Genomic DNA, 21,067 nt, shown 5'->3' with positions numbered 1-21,067 from the left:
AAAAAACCAATGCTATTTTTATCCAAAATACTTTGAAAAGATATTTGTTCTTTTATCTTTACAAAAAGACAAAAATCATTGGCCGAAGTTAGCACGAACATAAAATTCACACGTTGCAATCAAACCTCACGCGATGGGAGAGAGATCGTTTTTATCGCTCAACATCCACAGAATTAAAACATAACTTTTGAAATTAATTTGTTTGGTGCTCAAAATGACCTTCCTTGATTACGAATACATGCTCGAGCTTTGGACATTGGGTAATCTCCTTCGAGGATAGCGCTCTCAACGTGTAAAGTTTATGTTTGTACTAACTTGGGTCAATTTTAAAGTATTTTCTGTAAAAATGGTATTTTTCGTGTTTTAAAGCTACGAAAACTAATTTATTTTCGAAAAAAATTCCTTTCTGATATTTTTGAGGTCGTTAAATGATGATAATTAGTATGTTTTTTAAAGTATTGTAGCTTTTATTTGATTGATTGGAGACTCCTTATACGCGTTAATGGGCAATAAACTACTTAAAATTTGTTGTTTTAGTTTTATTCCATACAAGCGGCAGTAAAACTCTCATAAAAGAATAAAACACAAAATTAACCGTATCTCAAAATCCAACAAAAATTGCACTAAGACATGTATGCCTACATCGTTCCCCCTATTAATGTTCCCAAATCTTCATATGGAAGAGTGAGAAAAAACTGCTTCTACAGAAACTTCAATAATTTTCATCTTAATCAGATTACAACAATTTTATAGAAAATAAGTTTAATGGAAACAAAAAGTCAAGTATCTAGGTATGACGCTGGATATTTAACTCCTGTGAAACAACACGAAAAGGAAATAACACAAAGCAATCATAGTTCTAATGGTATGGAGAAACTCGCAAGAAAAAAAATTGGACTGCATTATAAATATCCTAATGTGGATGTACACTGCCAATGACATAACTATTTATCGGATAACGGATAACGAAATATGTATCTTAACAGTATTACTAGACGGGAAAAAATATCATTAAATGGTATACAAAAAGACTAAGAAAGAAACTGACAGATGTGTATAGACTTGGAACGAAATATGTAAGTACTCTGAAAGCTTGAAAAAAACTTCAACCATATTTCAAGCAAAAATTCACGCAATTAAGTGATGAGCTCAATTCAATATCAATAAGAAGAATAGACGTCAGAGAATAATTATTATGTGGGGTAGACATGCAGAGTTATTAAAACACCAAAATTTTCTGTAATTGGTTCTAAAATAGTTTGAAAATACTCAACGAAGTAGTCAGGAGTCAGGAAGAACTTTGTTGATGTGTTAGTGGGTAAAAGGATAAAATAACGAAAAAAGAGGTCAAAGCAATCTACTTTGGACCAGATCCTTTTTGTGGAATCAGCATTGGTACATATTGGAAGAAATTCATAAAAAATATACAAACGCCATTTGGCTAATTGTTTGCATCTTGACTCTGTAATTTTTAATTGAAAGTACTTAAAACCAACAACAAATTCATTTATTGAAAAAATGTTCAAAGATTTTCACTTGCTAAAAGAAAAAAAAAATGTATTATAATTCTCGATCGAAGAAACCTTACAAAAGTATTCGCGAGTTTTATCTGAGACTGTACATTATTGCTCTTCAGAGGGGCCTAATATTTTCTTGAGAAATCCCTCAATGCGATTAATTTGTAATAACGAAGTAAGAGGATGAAAAGATAAAAGAGCAATGATTATTATTTCTGAGTGGAATTGAAAAAAGTAAGTATGGCATAGGATAAAAGAAAATCAAGTTGTTTTCTCTGCGATTTTCTGAAAATTACATTTTCAAGCCGACTGACTTTTAGTACAATAACTATAATTGAGTTAATTAAATTTATGAAAATTGTACCTCGTTATCAGTTAAGTACTTGTTAGTTAGAAGAATTGGGAAAATTTTCTAAAAGGAGGGAAATTTAATTTGACAACAGTTATTTCCCATTTAACGACCGCAGAAAATGTTGTTTCAAGCTTCGAGTATATCTTTATTTTAATTGATTGACAAAATTTAATCAATTTTTCACCTCCGAGCATTTCCTCGCAGTTTTCTTGATATTCCTCCATCTTCACCAATAGTTTGTGGCTACTTATTGAGTGGATGTGGATGCTATTGTGGAAAAAGTTTCCCCTTTTTGCACTAATCGCTAACTTTAGGTTCAAAGGAAAAAAAATAAGAGTCCATTCAGGCAAGAAGAAAAGAAGCAAACGCTGGAAAGAATTCCACAACCAACTACAGGAAAAATTGCCACCAGCCATGAACGCGGAAGAAAGTTGGAACATAATCAAAACTGAAATACAGCAATCAACTGAGAAAGTTAGGGTTCTCGAAAACGGAAGTTAAAAAGCCATGGATGACAGAATAAATACTCACCTTAATGGAAGATCGAAGAATCGAACAACATGACCAACAAAAAATAACAATATGCATAGGACCATACGTAGTAAAATAAAAGAGGCGAAAAACAAGTAAATAGCTGACAAGTGTGAGAAAGTGGAACTACATAGAAAACATGATTCTGTCAATTTTCATAGCAAACTAAAGGAGTTAATACAAACTTTTAGAAAACACACCATCGGCTTGATTAGGGTAAATAACAGAAGTATAACTGAGCCAGAGAAACTGTTGTGGATGGATGAATGTCTGGGAGGAATACATTCAGAATCTATTTTACGATAATAGAAGGATAGATGTAAATAGTTACGAGACTCCAACGGGCCCAAGAATAACAGAAGCTGAAGTGGAATTCGGTATTAAAAATCTAAAGAAAGGCAAAGCTCCTGGACATGATAACGTCTACTCGGAAACACTAAAATTAATAGATACTAAACTCTTTAACATAATATATGATATATTCCCCTAAAATTCACTTTTGTGGCTATCCCGAAGAAACCCAGTGTCATGAAGACTACAGACTGATAAGCTTGATAAGCCACGCACTTGAGGCTTTTTTGAAGATTATACATAAACGAATATGTATTTAAAAAGTGCGAAGAGATTAGTGGTGAAACGGAGTTTGGGTTTAGGTACCAGGGAAGCACTAGTCTGTGTGCTGTTAGACTAATTCAAAAATGCAGGACATGATAAATTTTAGAACTTTCCAAGTGTACAAAGTGGATTAGGTATTAAATTCCAGGTAAAATTTGTAAGTTCTGTGTTCGGATTTGATTCTTGCGTAGTTAGATGCTAAAGTTTTGAATCGAATCGTTTCAAAAGTAATTCGCGTGCTTTTAGAATCGATTATGTTGCCAAATTACACTAGAATCCAAAGTTATTTTCTCACAATGAACTCAGTGATTCAATACGTAATCTGAGTTTATCACAAGAATAGAAAACGTCAGCCTTAAGATTAAAAGGAAATTTATTGGTACCAATTGTAACAATTACAACAGACTGAACGTAATAACGTAAGCTATTACCATTTTTTGCAAATTGAGCACTGGTGCTCACTGTAATGAAATCGCGAAGCTGCCTCTAGACATGGGTTTAGAAGAGTACAAATCAGTTGAGTGGCTTCTTTTGATGTAAAAGAAATTAAAAATGCTTCTTTCTACACAATGGAAATAAATTTGCATTAATTCCAATTGCCCATACAATAAAACTCAAAGAAAACTATAGAAATGTTGAGCTAGTTAGGAAATTATTTAATTTAACTTTCAGTAAATGTATTGAGGAAGCCGTTGGTAAGTAAAGACAAAATCGTACTTTCACCATTATATATCAATGAGCGATTTATCAAAGAGAAGGTTTGTAAAAGAAATGAGATTATTTTAATGACATTTAATGACAGAGTACTTTTCATATATTAATCTGAGGATTGGAAACAGATCCTAATCGGTATCATATGTACTTCCGACAAAGTCAAAGTGTCTTAACACGTATCGTTCCACGTGGGATTGCATGGAGTGGCGTGGAGTGGTGTGTGATGGGCTGAGGATGTACACAAACAATTGAATTGACGTGGCGTAGCGCTAATGCGTTCCGGCCTTAAATTGTCCACAGAACAATAGAAAAAAGTTTAGACCCGTAAAATTACGAAGCTTCAACATTTTATTTATCTCTATAAAAATAGATTATAGAAGAATGTTTTCGATTAAAATTATGAAATCGAAATTGTCTAGTAATATTTTAGATCAATTAAAAATTTAAAAACAAATATTTGCATTTGCAACAAATTGATTTACAACATCATATAATAGTCTGTATTTTAATATATATGTAACGCCCCGATATATTTATAAATCGACTAAATCGCCCATCAAACTTATTATCAAATCGAGTTACCTTGCTAACGGTAGATTAAATTAAGATTTATCATTATATCCTCATATATTTTAACACTCTATGAAACACCTCATATTTCAAGAAGTGCTCGTTCTCTACGCCGGGCACTTTAGACCCATTTCACCAATAATATACCATCGACAGGACCCCAGGTAATAAGAAAAAGAAATATGAAAAAAAAAGTACATATATCATCCCATTCAAATTGTCCATCTATATGAGAGAAGACTTGGAAGTAAAAGGTTCCATGACCTCTGTTCATACGATGATACCAACATTATAATACTTCACCTTGAGAGTGTTATATCTGCAACCAAACAACAATGAAAAAAGGAATGAACCATAGACGTCGACAAAAAAATTTTAATTTTTACCAGGCACATATTCGTACATGGGAATTGTACTAGATACTCATTATCATTATCCAAAAGTATGATATTTTCAAAACAAAAGTAAAATTGGGAATTGTTTAACCGGCGTCGATAGTGAGATAAAAAAAGTAATTGTGAATGTGTGGATGAACCGCAGATGCGCATCCTATTGGAATCAATCAATACTAGCCGAATTTGCTGACGAGACGTATAATATATATTAACGGATCTCAGACGAAGGATGGAGTTGGATGTGCACTAACCAAATATTATGAATCAGATTTCCACATATATTGTATGAAATCAAAATGAAATGAATTCGTCATTGCGGTTACTGTACATTTTTACGAAAAAATTGGAAACACATTAAGTTGAAGTATAAGTTGACATCGTTTACAATATATTTTCATTCTCTATTCAAAAATGTTGTAGATTTTATTACATATTATTACAAAACATCGTTTAACTCATTACATTCAGAAGAATCTGTTTTTTACACATATCCTCATACAAATAAATCAAATAATGTAAAATCAGGTGACCGTAGTGGCTATCCTATCGTTTCTTGTCTCACTATCTACCCATTGAGAGATATTGGATTGAAGTAATAGCCACAGATCATCTTTATTTAGATGGTTTACAATGTTATTTGTCTGATGTCCTTCAGATCACTGACTAAGTGTGTTAACGAGATGCAAGATAAAACCTTTACGCAAATTTTTCCGGTGCTTTTTTCATGTCCACACGTAATTTTGGAACTGAATTGTCACAACAAGCATTTCCTTTTACAGGAAATCTACCAAAATTACACCTTTAGAAACGTAAAATGCTGAAAGTTTCCACTAAAATTCCTACAACAGTTTCATCATAAGCGATTTTATCTTTCTTCTTATAATGAATGTTTTCTCTTGTAAGAAATTTATAATTTTTACGTATTAACCACCTAAAACGAATTTTTTTGTAGAGAAACACAGGTTCTTTAAAAATATTCAAATACTTGATTTTCTCCAATTCAAAAAAGAGATGTCAGAGATTAGTGTTTAACTAAGCAGGCTGAAAATGAAAATTTCAATGGAGAATTTTTAATTTTTCACAAAAATTGTTTGACCTACCCGGGGAGTTATGGAAATATTATTTTGATAAAACTTTTCAAATACATGCATAAAAAGACATGATAAAGAAACGACATAAAATTATCGATAGCGACAAAATTATTCTTTGGAAATGTTTTTCGAACGTTTTATAAAAATTCTTTCTTCTGACGGCAGCGTAATCCATCTCTGAATTCTTTAGTTAGCAACGTCCATCGCTGTCGTTTTATTTCCACCTGAATTTCTTTTTCATCTCTGACTGGTTGTCAGGGACACGTGATAATGATACTGTGAATGGGAGTTTTTTTAATGCACATTTGAGTTTCTCTCGCTTTCTAGATCATTTATCAACGATCTTGACCGTACAATAAGACATCTAAAAGCATCATAATTTTCATGAGAAGGTCAAATGGGTAAATTAAAAAAAATTGCAAAAATAATTCTTTGAACTTCTTTGAACATATTTCTTTTCATTCAGTGTTTGAAGTGCTCGACGATTACTGATTTTGCTTACCGATAGCTTACTTTTTGTTAAATATTTATAATTTTTTTGCAAATAAAAAATATACAAGTGAGTCTGAATGATCATTAATGTCACTGGTAAAATTGTGATAAGCCATCATAAAAACGGGACAGAGCAGAAATGAAAAAGCAAATCAAAATTTTTTATTCGTATTCCAATATTAGAACGAGATACGAAGAAAGTCACTGTATAGATCTGTGCCATATGTTGGATGTGTTTCTTTTAATTTCTTGATTAGTTTCACCGTTCTATTTAACAACTCCCTTACATTTCAATAAACACCGTGGATCAAAGATACCTCTACTTTAGAACATGGAGATGTGACAACGTAGTCGTAGTAATTGTTGTAAATCAAGTAGAGGGATCAACTTCACGTTTGATACGATCCTAGAGAAAATTTCGAGATGGATGGACTCAGTTGGCCTTAAACTAGCACAGCACAAAACAGGGCTGTACAGATTTCAAGTAGGGTCCAATTAGATGTAAGTTGAGGAGCAGTTGATCGCATCCCAGCAAGCATAGCTCGTCAGTGTAGAGGTCTATGGAGTAAGGAAAATTTTGGCTTATAACGAACTTAGGTTATCAAAACAGTGAAGGTGAGGACATCCGAGGAGTATATGTAATGAGGAAATCGGTGACACTGGTCTAATTAGAATTAAGGTGATATTAGCCAAGACATGGCACTGGTAGAAACCTGAATTAGCAGTCTCTAAGTAGAGGTAATTACACGTATAATAACATCACAAGTTCAAAAATAAAAATTAACAAAACTTATCAAAAATCTCACACATACTTGCCAAACTGTAATTTGTTTACCAACTCTGATTTCAAATTTGTTTCGTAGTGTTAAGTAACGTCTTCCCTTATTCGCTCAGTATCGAAAATTCTATGCGTTCATTAACACGAATACATCAAAAAGTTTAATATTCTTTACTAGGATATTATTCGTATCTAAATTATCCATTATTTGTTGACATAACTGCAGTTTCCTTTGTGGATCATCTTCTAATAGTTTTTTGAGGGCTGTAATTTTGTAAGGATGCAGTTTATGTCTTACTGACTTTCAACATTATCAGGTATTTGCCTAATATACATAATAGGATTTCTTATAATGGAAAGTAGTCTTATTTCTATAAGATATATCGATCGATGAAGGACGTATGATTATGTTAAGAACATAATCGAAAATGACGTGGAATCAAACAAACACTGTAATTGAGATGAAAAATATATGAAGCCAACTGGTCAAATATAAGCATGAAATTATAAGCGAATTCTAGATACAAATGCGCTATCTAAAATCTAGTAATAGAAATAGGCGCCATCTACCGGATATCTGTGCAACTTAACTCTCGAACCGCCATCTATTGGGATTTTATAGAACTAACCGATAAATACACACACTAGAGTCTTATAATAATTTGCAAAAACAAACGCTTATAAAATTTGAAGAAAATTGTTTCAGTAGTTTCGGAGTTTATTGCGAACAAACATCGTGACAGGAAATTTTTTTTTATATATATAAAGATATATACGCTTTTCCTGAAATTTCTTTCTATTCTATTGTTGCGATATAGGTGGCGAGTCGGATTATTTTTCTTTGAATAGATGCGTAACGTCCGTTTGTATTCTTACTTCATCATCAAATTAAATCATTCATAAAATCCCATTTTTGTATATTTCAGTTGAATAAACCATATTGAACGATTCCGTAGAAAAAACTGTCTGTTAATAATCGATATTTTCAAACCTCAAAACATTTGTTAACGTAAAAACCACAACAATACCAAAGCGACCAATCGAATATTTGAATCAATTATTGTGTGGTTATTAAAAACATTCAGCATTTTATTCTTTCATAAACTTTTCCGAGAAACGTATCAATTTGATATTCTGCCTAGACATTTTCATTAACTCACACATTTTATATCAATAAATATCACTATTTTATAAACATTCTGATGTGGCAGTTTTTTTTGTCATATTTGTGGCTTTTTATTCTATTTTCCAGGTATTGGCTTCTTTTGCCAATATATGTAGCTTCGCGCTTATTACAAGGAATTTCACAAACAATATTGCTCTTTTTTTATTTTGTTAGTTATTGATTTTATTATAGAAAAGTGTTTTAACATTAGGTTATTAGGTTTAGTGCAAATTTTCTTGAATAAATGTTGGAAATGTTGTTACAGACCATTTATAAAATGAAGATATATAAATTATTGATTATTATTATTTTGTAGGGCTTAAAATTTTTTTACTCTGTATTCTATAACTAGTTTTATGGGGTAGTTATCTCATTGTAATGCATTTTTGCATTGGCGATGCTAGTTTTTCGGCATCCAGTATCCAGTTTAATAGCACGATCTGCAAGGCCTATTATAACTGATTTGTTTTTTGAAAAAGGATTGTTTGAGTTGAAATTTATGTTTCTAGATGACCAGGTTACCTTGGTGTTATCATTCTGATTTTATACTGTTATTTTTGTGATGTAAAGTAGTATCTAGAAAGTTAATTTTATTATTTTCTTCAACTTCCATTGTATAATGTAATTTTTTTTCCAACGTTGCTATAACAATGGTTATGGTTATATAAATAAAAAACGAGATGCAATAATAAGATCACGTTTAATGTTCTTGACATACGCGAAAATTAATAAGAATACATTTTTGCTGATGCCTTTCAGAATTCGTGTTATGAAATATATTCACTTGATGTTGGGTGTAAGATGATGTGTTAGGACGTGATAAAATTATGCACAGTATGCATAAACTGTACAATGACCTTATTTAACTATTAAAAAAGCAGTAATGTTGATTATTTTTCAATAATTCTTTATTTTTTTTATTCCAGGTATAGGATCAATTCATAATTGATTTTCCAGGTTATTTCATATTTATTGATGAAGTTTTACAGGTAAGACGAATTTATTCCGCATATTTAGTAAACACAAACTGAAATTTTATTATTCAACGACTTAGTTCTAGCCATTACTTGCGAGTAGAACACTATATTTTATTTCCAAAAATATATTAATAATTTTTATCAATATGATAATGACACTAGTTTACAGTACCGTTTAAGAAATTTTAGTTGTTGCTGACTATGTATGATGTGCTATTTCAAAAAATATTATTAGATTAGAAGATTTTCATCAGCTCTAGTTCCTGAGCAATAGATAAGGATTCTTTCGAAATACAGAAATACCTATATAACACATTCTATTTATTTGTTTGATAATTTAAATGGTCAAAAACAATCCGTTATATTGACACGTGAACGTTTACATTTAAGTAAGAAGTTTGTTTGTTGTCCGTTACATATTCTCAAACATTGAGAGGTTTCTTTTGACTTTGAATTGATGTTTAGAAATAACACTGTGATTTTCTGGTATTTTCAACGGATTTGGGCTTCATTATCATTTCTAACTATATTTTAAAGTCCATTAAATAATCAAATATAATCGATAAAATGCCGAATATACGTATTTTATCATTACGAACTTCAAAGTAATGGTTTCGTAAAATTCGCTTACGTTCACTGTTACTTAGTGATCGGATTACTAATCGAATTATTTTCGTCTTGCTGTACCTAGTTGAATTACGGACTAGATGGTCATCGGACATACATTTTTATATGAAGTTATTGGCAATTCAATTACGCTACATTTCGAACAAATCAATATGCAATTTCGCAAAGTAAATGCACATATAAAGTACCACAGAAGCGTTAAGAATGCTTAAAAATGTACCGCCAATAAATTATCATCATAAGTATCATGTGCAAAAGTGAATTAATTACATTCTTGTTCTGTATTATTGTATAGTACAGTGGACCGTTATAGTTTAATTTCATCAATATAATTTACTAACCTAATAAGCGTTACAAATTATCAATCTAGTTATTGAGTGTTATTATTAGGATTAGGTTAGGTTAGGTTAGGTTAGGTTAGGTTAGGTTAGGTTAGGTTAAGTTAGGTTAGGTTAGGTGAGGTTAGGTTAAGTAAAATGATCTAGTTTAGATCGCAAAATGTAATAATAGATAAGATTTGATAAATACGATACAAACAAGTGTATACTGAGTGACAGAATTTATCCTCTGCACCTCCATTTGTAAAAAAGAAGACCTTTACTATGGCGAGTTGTAAATGGATATCTATAATATTAATTAACAAAAATAAACCAAATAAGAAAGAAATAAAATACAATATAATTACCAAAAAACATTTTCTATACTAATGAGACATGATATATTTATTAAAACTATAATACATATAAAAATTAATTCTTTAAAAGTTGGTATTTACTTAAATATATTAGGTCGACAGGCCTGTCTGAGAAGTTTATTTACATTATATACAATTCTACTCAATTTTTGTGTACTGTCGTTTCTCTGCCTTGATCATTTTTTATCGTGCAATTTGGATCATCTACGGACCATCGAACACGACTCAATTTTTCGACGACTTTCATGAGTTATAATTTCCGGTAACATTGCTTTTTTACCAAATACTAGTTCCAACGATTTATAATTGTGATAAGTACTGGAGCTGTGTTGTAACAAATAGCAAAATGTTGTATCAATACGCCCCAATCGGTATGTGTGTTGTGCACGATGATTCCGTCATATCCTCCAATAATTTGATTACGATAAGGTGAAGGAGTATTATGCTGATTGTTAAGTAATTAGACAAGGATTTGAATCAGTTCATTCTTGTATTCGGTACCTATATTTGTCCTGATTTCTTCCATTCAACAAAATCTTTAGCAACTGTAACCGCTTCATTATTTCGAATTGGTTTGATGACGGCTTGTTTTGTTAACACAGATTCGTGACAACATAAACGTGTTCGCGCTCCGGACAAATGTATCAATGTACCAATACATATAAAAATCAAAAGCTTTATGCGGTGAAAGTGTTATTACCAGGGCTCCAAATGTCTAGATGTTGCTTTATTAACTTGACATTTATAACATCTTTTACAAAAGTTAGCAACTTCCGCCAAACGGCCGACAACAGGGAATAATGTATTCGCAGCTTTACACGTCCACCCAACTACCCTACTTACTGCTTACTTGAATAAACAAAAGAAAATACAATACACAATTAAAGAAAAATCAAACAGAAAAATAATAAATAACAAAAAAAAAACAAACAAAAATATCTGCGAGGAACCGTTGCCTTTTGAATCGGGCGTCAACTACATTCCAAAAGCCAGAGGAGTAATTTTTGTATCAGATCCAAACATAATAAATACTTTCTTTAACAAAATCCTACGAACCTACCGCACTACCTCCCACCTCTCTCCTTCTCTCTGAAATACTGATTTGGTCATAGCTTGGTACCCGGATGGAGCTCGGGTCATTTATGTTGGACCTTTTTCGTAAAAACTGGACTATCAAGCATTTTCTACAAATGAACTATAGTTTGTTTATTTACGACTTTTGAATTATTGCGTGCTAATTATTATTAAGTATTAAGTATTTATTTGTAATATTTTTTTATAAAATCATTAAATTTACATTATTCTCAATCGGAATTTCTAAACTTCTCGCTTTCTCCCACCGCTGGTCGGTCGTCAGAGCTTTGATATAACACAGTAAGATACGGCTAGACTTGTTGTCTCACTCTAACTGCCATCTATCTCTCTGTATTTTATAAAGCAGAGCATTTTATAAATTTCGCCCCCGCCGCCGGACGAACTATGACTGTCATTTGCCGTCCCCGACCCTCTACTGCCGTCCACATTTCCTCCACCGCTTCCCATCTAGAGACTAAATATTTTCTAATACGTCCTAAGTGTCATTCAGTTTAGCGGTAAATTCTATTTGATATTTCATTGATGGGTGTACTCGTAGTTTACCACAAAAGAAAAAGAGTACAGTTGCGACCTTTCTGATAGAAAGAAAAGATCGTATTCATTTTAGATAACGAAACATTTTACGAATATTGATTATTAAGTGAGTCACTGTAAAATGTTTTCTCCATTATCAAATCATATAACAACAAAGTAACAAAAAACTTGGGACTCGCGGTTTTACTTCACAGTCAATTAATTTTGTCACGGTTGTTTCTTTTATTGACGAATAGTCTAGTTTATTAAGAACAGGAAACACAGAAAAAAAATATATATATAACACGATCCACTTAATTTATTGCTTTTATTATCTATAAAAACTAAATTTTTGTTGAAGGTATAACGCAACCTGGTATTTCATTTATTTGACGACCAACAAATATGTTTAGGATCGTTAAAAAAGTTTATTGGTTCTTTTGAAGCATCAATAACGAGCTGGTGATATTTTTGTATTTTACGGATATGCGGTTATTGAGTCACGCGTACAAATTCGAGCAGTATTTGATACCAATATTGCGAAATTTGTTACATAAGTTGCTTGTAAAAAATTTTTTGTAACTCGATCGAAAACTGTACCAAATTAGAAAGAACCAAATACGGTTTTTCACAAACGTATTATTAATACAATATATAAGGGTTATCTGAAAATTTTCAGATTTTCAGATTTCGGCCATTTTAGGCGCTCAATTTATATTTGACAATCGTAAAAGGAGCATTCTGAATGGCCAAAAACTCGATAAATTCACCAGGTGGTACTGTCATAACTATGCGGCTTTGCGTTTGCTCACCGACAGTGCATCGGATTAACATTTTCCAGGCCTTATTAACGCGTTTTAAGTCAAATTCGTCGGATTTTTTGCGCCGTTTCACATAAAATCTGGATTCACCACCACACTCCAAAAATGACCTTCATTTGGGATAGTCATGGGATTGAGTATCTTCGAAAATGTTAAACAATAACAGGAAAGCATTACATTTCATACCCTGATAAGGTGAAATATTTACAGAAGAATATTAGTCCATCAGGGCAACGCACATCTCACACGATGATCACCATGTCTAAAATTCACGAACTAAACTTGATGAAGGTTTGTGGCAAATTGTATTCACTAGCGTAGAATTTTTTCCTGTTTCCTAATTTCAAAGTTTTTTTTGCAGGAGACACATTAGAGCATCGCTGACTAGGTATATAGACTTAGAAAGACATTATGTTAAAAAAAAATGATTATAGAAAAAAATGTTGTTTGTTGTTTCTTTATTAGGTCGGAATTTTTCCAGGCGTAGATAAGAGTAGAAATCAAAACTGATTACTTTGTAATTAAAACGTAACTTTCCAGTTTATTTAAAAAAGTGAACACACACACTTTTATGGAATATTTCTCAATGGAATCTCAGATGGAATTTTCTGAAATTGGTAATATCTATATTATAAAGTGAATTTATTGCCAAAAAATGAAGTTTTCATTTTTTCTTGCCATCTAGCGGTTGAGTAGTAAGCTTTGAATTAATTTTTATCAACTTCTCTTATACAGCTTTGTCGAATATTTTGTTTGTTCGAAAAATAGTCTGTGAGAAACATATTTTTAATTAGACACCTGGTAGAAATGGTACAATAAATTTAATGAGAGTCCTGAACTTTACTGGAATGGTGGTTATGTAAGTACGGACACGAACAATTTCCGTTCAAGTTGAAATAAACAAAGCCCATATCTTTTTTAATTATCTGTTAAGCATCTGCATACCATACTTGTTTTGCTAAATGTTTCCCGTTTCCTAATTAATTAAACTTACCCTAGAAAATCAATATTGGTATTATTTTTCAATAGACCGAAATTTAATTAATCATATTTGTGTTTTAATCTTTACTGTAAATAGATGTAATTACATTTTACCCAGACTGGCATTTTTATCGTCGTCTTTATTGTCGTCTTTACCACACTCTTGTTGTAAGTCTTGGCTGGGATGGTCTTCAGTACCTTACGCGAATTACTTTTTACGACTCCATTAAAATCACGTCGTCTTCCCCGTAGCGTATTTTTGAGTTTCGAAAAATCAACAGGGAGCTAACTCTGGCGTTGGCTGAACGATGACCCTCATTCGAATTCATGGTGAGCCACATAACAATAATCGAAAAAAACGATGAGCATTATCTTGATTTTCGACCGACTCTTACGTGCAAAATTCGCTTTATTGTTGGGCAGTTTCACCAGTAATGAAACGTTTGAAGAATGTCCTTCCCCAGCTACATTGTTGAACTTGTCTTTTGCTATTTCCACTTAACGGTGTTTTTGTAAAAGATTCAGGTCTTTGGTACTAGTCTGGAATTTACACGCTTCTCATACAAAACATCAACCAATTTATAAGATAGGTTGAGATCCTCTGCTATCTGTTGGATGCCGACACGACGATTTTTGAGCACTTTTCCTCATTTTTCTCTTATATAAACAGAAGTAGATGGGCGACTCGCATGAAACAAGTTTTCGACGACTGTACGATCTTTATGCCATTCAAATAATATCCGTTTACGATGCAAAAACTCCACGTAATCCTCCTACAACATTTTCAACAATTCCGTAACCACAATTCTATTAGAAACACATTTGTTCAAGTTTTTTTCCATTGTCAATATCGCCTTCCAAATTTTCCGCATCGTAAACAAACAGCTGAAAAACGCATTAATTGATATAGGGCGTTGAAACTTTACATGCGTATAAAAAAAATTTGTATCGATTCAGGAAGAAAATGTGACCGATTCTATTTACCGGCAAAAGTATTCATATGCAGTTTGCAAGGCGCACAAACGACTCCGACCAGACGATCGCAACCAGCCAAAGTGAACCTGTGATATACAAGTGACTTGTGCGAGCATCAAAACACACTGTTTTGCATTTTATTTTCATTTCATTTACATTTTTATTTCTCGTAGTTCTTTATGTGTTTTTTACTTTACGTAACGTTGAATACATCAGGCAAATTTTATTCTAAACAATTTGTAAAATGAATTCGAAATGTCTGATAAAAAGTACGATCCATCTATTTCAAATGTATGTTTTGTGTGTTGAGACAAGCAACGCCAAGTTTGTACCCATTTTTGTTGGTAAATCTACTATAGGTTTGCTGTATGTGTTGTAAAAAATGGATTCGAACAACACACATACAATGAGGTTTGTGTTGAAGTGCTGAAGATGCTCACTAAATATCAAAATCTGTGTCTATGGTTTTCAAGACATCCTTCAAGTTCAAAAATAGATGAGGATATGTAAAACGTGGACAAACTTCTTCAAATATGCGATTAGAGTATTGGAATGTTTTTGAATGAGGAAGGAGACCTACCATCAGCTTTCTTCTTCGGTGCTGTACCACAACTCGCTTTTGAGTTTTTAGAAGCTAAAATGTTTCCTTGTAGACAGATTTCGACATGTATCCTCAATCACAAGCGAACAAGCATTTTCCATTTGTAGAGCTTCCCGTGGACCCCTGGTGCATCTGGACCACTTTTAGTGGTTTACTTTGTTTATTCTTGGTATATAAGAGTACACCAACTAACTACCAATACACACGTGAAAAGAAACTAAACTCGAAAGTGACTGAAGGTAACAACTGGTTGCCAACTGATTAGTGACATGTCTCTACACACACAGCAGACTATTCTTTTTACAATTAATTGTATCTGAAAAGTATATTCATTTCCTTATTTTAACAAAGTGACGAAGCTATTCCACATCCCCTTTTGAAGTTTAATTATAAAAAAAAAAAAAAATAAATAACCTTATCGTCGAATCAAACAATTCAAATTTCTTCATTCGATCATCAAGCATATCCCGAAGATGCTCGACCGAATGCAATGCAGAGCAATTTGACCTGTAGGCGATCCAGAGTTGACCAGAAACTTGGACAACTCAGAGTATAGAAAAAAGGTCGATGACCTGATTCTTTTTTACCGACACTACCACGGCTGATGCTTTTCCGAGCTATCCAACATAATTCCACCTAGAGCAGTATTTGCAAGACCTACTCAACAGGCATCGCATTAATTAGTGATTAGGAAATGTTGGTGTAAGATGTACCAACAATATGTTTTCGGATTCCGAATCATGCTTATAAGTTTTCTCGTTGAATTTATTACATTCTCATACAATCTCGCTAATTGATAAATTATGAGGTGATCCCCTCAACGTACCAGAAAGTTAAAATTATAATAATAATAAAATGATATGTTACGAGAATATATCTACTTCAGCAGCAAGGATACCGTTTGTTCATTTTTGAATTTCATCTATCGTTTTCATGTCCAGTCGTCTGATTCCACGACTAATTAACTCTAATTTAAAGACCGTTCCCTTTCCAGCGTCGCCGCTGTTCAAAGGCCTTGTGGTAATGGGGACGGTAAAGAGCTCTGGAATGGGTGAATAGAGAGGTGCCAGAGGGGGTGTAGAATATGGACGGACGGTCGGCGGTCGGCGGACGGAGGATGAAATTCAAAAGGTGTATTCGCGCCGTCTGTTTGGCTTATTGATTTGGTAAATATAATGGGAGCGAATTAAATTTTCGTTCTATGTTTTCGATGCTTTTTAGAGTGATAATAATGGATGAAGGCATAAAAGGTAGTAGAAATGGTAACTTGGGGCGGATTGAGACCGGATTGAAAGCTATTTTGATAAGGAAAAAGGATATGAAAAAGGTTTCTTCCAAAAAGCCTCGAAGAATCAGTTATGAATGATTTAGTAGAAATACGGGAATATTAAAATGCAAAGTAAGAATATTGAAAAGTTTGTTACATAGGAAGGGGAAAGAGAAACAACAGGATATTTGTAGATTATTTGTTATATTGGAAATTATATATTTTATGAAAATTTTATAATTATAAGAAGGAATTAGAAAAGTTCTGGGATATAAAGGTACTGAAATTCCGGAGCTAATTCTGGAAAAGCATAATTATGGGAGCTTGGACTGAAATATAGGAAAATGTACGGCTAATTGGAAGAAACCCCACTCTGTCTCTTTATAATAAACTTACGCTTCCTAAGCAGATACTTAAGCCTGTATGGTATCCAACTATGGAGATGCATCAATCCAGCAACTAAGTAATCATCCAAAGATTCCAAAAAAAAGCACTGAATGGAACATTCGCAATAGAGACCTCCATAGGGACCTGGAAATGGACACTGTTGACCAGACTGTTAAGAAATTAGTCAAAGTCATGAAGGAAGGCTCCATCATTATGTCAATCTTGAGGTTGTCCAGCTTCCTAATTATACTGGGTTGAAAAGAAGACTTAATAGGATCAAATTACTTCAGTGTTTTTAGTGTAGAAGCAGAACTTGTGTGTGTTCATGTTAAACTCAGTGCCATCTATTTTGCTCATTGATAACTGTTAACCAGATTGTAATGTTGTGTTTGCCCTGTGTGTTGATTGAAAAAAAATTCATATACATCATATGTTTATAGCTGACAGAATGGTGTAATAGAGACAAGGTGTGTTCTTGCGCACGACCAAAATTTCCAAAACGCCTCCATATTGGAAATTCAGATAATCAAAAGACTGCGAGAATCCTGGAGAAGCTAATATGGCGGCATTTTGGAAGTGCGCAGAACAGGTCGAAAATTGGTCTACGGAGAGAAAGAACGCACCTTGTTTCTATTACATCATGGCTTATAGTTGTGATAGTGGCGGCCAGGAATCGTTGCGTACATACCAATAACATAGTCTGAAGTTTTTTCTTCCTTCAAGCATCAGCGAAATTCCGGATCATCCGCAGTTCTTATAGGATGCAGACGGCCGGCGTCTCAAACAAGATAAATGTCCAGATAAAAGGCCAAATACCTGTCGTATTCCGCGCATTTTTAAATTGAGCAATTGAGATTGGTAAGACGGACAGAAAGCCCAGGCTGGCAAACAAACCGCATCTTCGTTGCATGTTTGATTCCTAATTACAAACGAGGGTTGTCTTGAGACTTAGTTTCAGTTTGACAATCGTAAAAATGAGTTGTTGCAAAGATTTTTATGAAAAAATTGAATATCGAGCTGTACAGTGTTAAAGAGGCTACAGCAACGCTGAAAAAAGTGTATAGACTTAAAAGGAGACTACTTTGTAAAATGAAAATGATTAAGGAAAACAAATATCTTGTTTCTTTTGATCGGAAACTTTTCAGACAATCTTCGTGCATAGATTCTTAAGTTGAGGTACGGCTAAAACTAAATGTACTTCTTAATGACAAATTATTTTTAAAACTGAATAATAAGGAAGGTACAACTCTTCACAGAAATGAATTGAGTATTTTAATTATCTGCCAAATGATTTAGACGACGCCGACGTAATTAATATTTTGAGAGCGATTGTAAGATAATAGGATAATTAATTTCTTGTCATCATCTACACCATCCCATATGAATACAGGGTAGCTCGCTTAATAAACGAAGTCGATTGTGCATTTAAGAAAATGTGCTAAATTTATGAACAATTATTTTCATTATTAATTGAATACGAAGCATAGTTTTTCAATTATTTCTATCAGCATCTACATACTGTATTTAAGAAATTAACTATTGTAGTAAAAGACATTTACACAATAAAAGACAGGTGATATTTATTGAATTATCACAGAGCTCATTCTTTTCCTAAAAAGAATATTTGACATAATTCATTTAAATGGATGAAAATGTACAAATAAATATTTCAGGTATTGACTCTCACTTCTTTTCCAAAACTACCCTGTATTCATATGAAAAGAGGTGGATGGTGACGTGAATCAAAAATCCTGTTGTTTTATCGAATAATGTCCAAACCAAAACCGAGTAGCGAGTAGATTAACCTGTACTTCATTATTATAAATAATCGATTGATAGAATATATATACATATATATATACATACATAGAAGTTTTATTTTTCTCTTCGATAAAGAAACTGCATAAACAAACTTTGAAGTATCGAAGAAACATACATTCAATTATGAAAATTCTTGAATCGGTATTAAATAACCTAAAAAGAGTCATCAATTATATAATAGAAAACAATTTCAGTGAGATATATTCCTTTTATAAAATTTTAATGGAATCACATATAATTTAATTGATGGCTACTACATATTTTTGAAATATTAAACTAAAGAGAAATCATTTATAAGTAGTTTATAAGAAGGGAAGAATTATAAAGTATTCTTGTGTGTGAATCATATTTATTCTGCAATTTTAGCGACTTTTTAAAACTATCAAATGATATTATTTCATTAAAATTCACTTAAATGAGGTGATCATTGATTTAATACTGATTTATTTTTTTTTAATTTATTGATTTCGTTGTATTGGCTCGTATTGCTTCCATTCTTTTTATAAAAAATATTCATGTGTTTGTTTTGGTGGACATTGTTTACTTTGATAATAACTAATCTGATTGAAATGAACTCATTCGAAAAACGGGAAAATGGATTTTAAATTTTTTATTTAGACCCTTAATTGTTAGTATAGTTGATCAAAAAATATTGCTATCTAAATGAAAACAAAATTTAGAAATCCTTGATCTTATTAAAAGCGAGGTGTATATAACAAATACAAAACTAAAAACTCGCGAAATAGGGGGATGTGATAATGATTTATGGATTTTGATGTTTTGGTAATGTGATAAAAAATTTAGATAAAAACCTTGGCAAGAAGATTTATAAACATGTCAAAGTATTGAGGAAAGTAGGTGGTCTGCTTAAGGTACTTCGTTCCAAACAAATAATAATTTTGGTAGAATCGCAATACGTTGTAGTTACCCAAAAACAGGTGTAATTTCATAGGAGGTATTTTGAATAATGATAAAGACTTATACACTCACTGTAAAAGAAAGGACGCAGATTCGACCGACATTAAAAAAAATGCAGAGTATATCTATTTGTGTCCTTACAAATTATTCATTAAAAAAAGGAGAGCTCTAAACAAACATTTTTATTAAACTAAATTAACCAAATATTTATATATAACCTGACCGTTTATCTGTAAATGGATCTCGATCGCGCACAGGCGCAATTTTGTATTTTTTTCGCGAATAAAATAGCAAATTTTTTTATGTACCGCGTAAAATTTTAAACCATTGATAAAAATTTTTCTAATGGTGACCAATTAATAAATCCAAAAGACGTTTTTTAACCAATATCTGACCTGTTTAGATGTTGCCGAAAAATCATTATCAAGGAGTTATTCTTTGTTCATTTTGGAACTTCTAATGTCACCGAGTATATTCAAATTTGTTGCATATATAACGAAAATTCTTGTAATCTCATTATTTCCCTATAAATAGCTTTTATATATTATAAATGTATCACCATTGAAACATTAAAAGTTTCTCTAGATATATTTACTCTCATTTAGACAAATATCATATCAGGACAAAGCTCAAATATAACATTCAAAGTAAGTAATGTCACCAGTAAAACAATATTTAAATCAATTTTCCATCAAATCAAAACAATTTAATTAAATTATGAATATTTGAATGCAAATTGTTGAAAAACATTTGAAGGCTATTTCAAAAAGAACGAATGAACATTTCATTGAATAACGTCGGTATACAATCAACAGTTTGTAATATAATAACTAAAATTATTGGCATTATTTAGAAAATTCGATTTTAAAAATGTTTATATGTTATGCATTGTATGCCTTTATTACCAGAGGCGTTTGTTTATGTTATCATTAATATCTGGAATAATTTAATTACAAGTCATTGAAAATCATGTGAATGTATTTTGGAACAAAATAGAATAGAAATTGTTGCATTTTTAATATTTGCATTTATATATTTGAATGCACGGTATTAAATTTCATGTCCAATTACGTCGAAAACAAATGAGAATATTTTTTATTTTTAGTTCTATGAAAATAGTCATATCTTCTGCATGTACTAAAACTTCTATCAAATTTCTTGTATCACATG

The 21,067-nt window shown here is 32.0% G+C and overlaps 1 protein-coding gene across 3 annotated transcripts in view; it reads left to right on the top strand.

The window, feature by feature from the left end:
- LOC130443851 (ephrin-A4) overlaps positions 1-21,067 on the top strand; it is a 425,869-nt gene that overhangs the window by 177,566 nt on the left and 227,236 nt on the right. For 2 of the 3 annotated variants that reach the window (XM_056778715.1, XM_056778717.1), the window contains one exon: positions 9,147-9,209. The exons of the other annotated variant lie outside the window; for it this stretch is intronic. The gene's annotated coding sequence lies outside the window, so the exon portion shown is untranslated. The remainder of the gene's footprint in view (positions 1-9,146; positions 9,210-21,067) is intronic. 3 annotated transcript variants of the gene reach the window in all.

This window comes from Diorhabda sublineata, chromosome 5 (genome assembly GCF_026230105.1).
Source record: "Diorhabda sublineata isolate icDioSubl1.1 chromosome 5, icDioSubl1.1, whole genome shotgun sequence".
Lineage (NCBI taxonomy): Eukaryota > Metazoa > Arthropoda > Insecta > Coleoptera > Chrysomelidae > Diorhabda > Diorhabda sublineata.
Note: the sequence above shows the minus strand (reverse complement) of the source record. Positions and strands in the feature narration are given on the sequence as shown.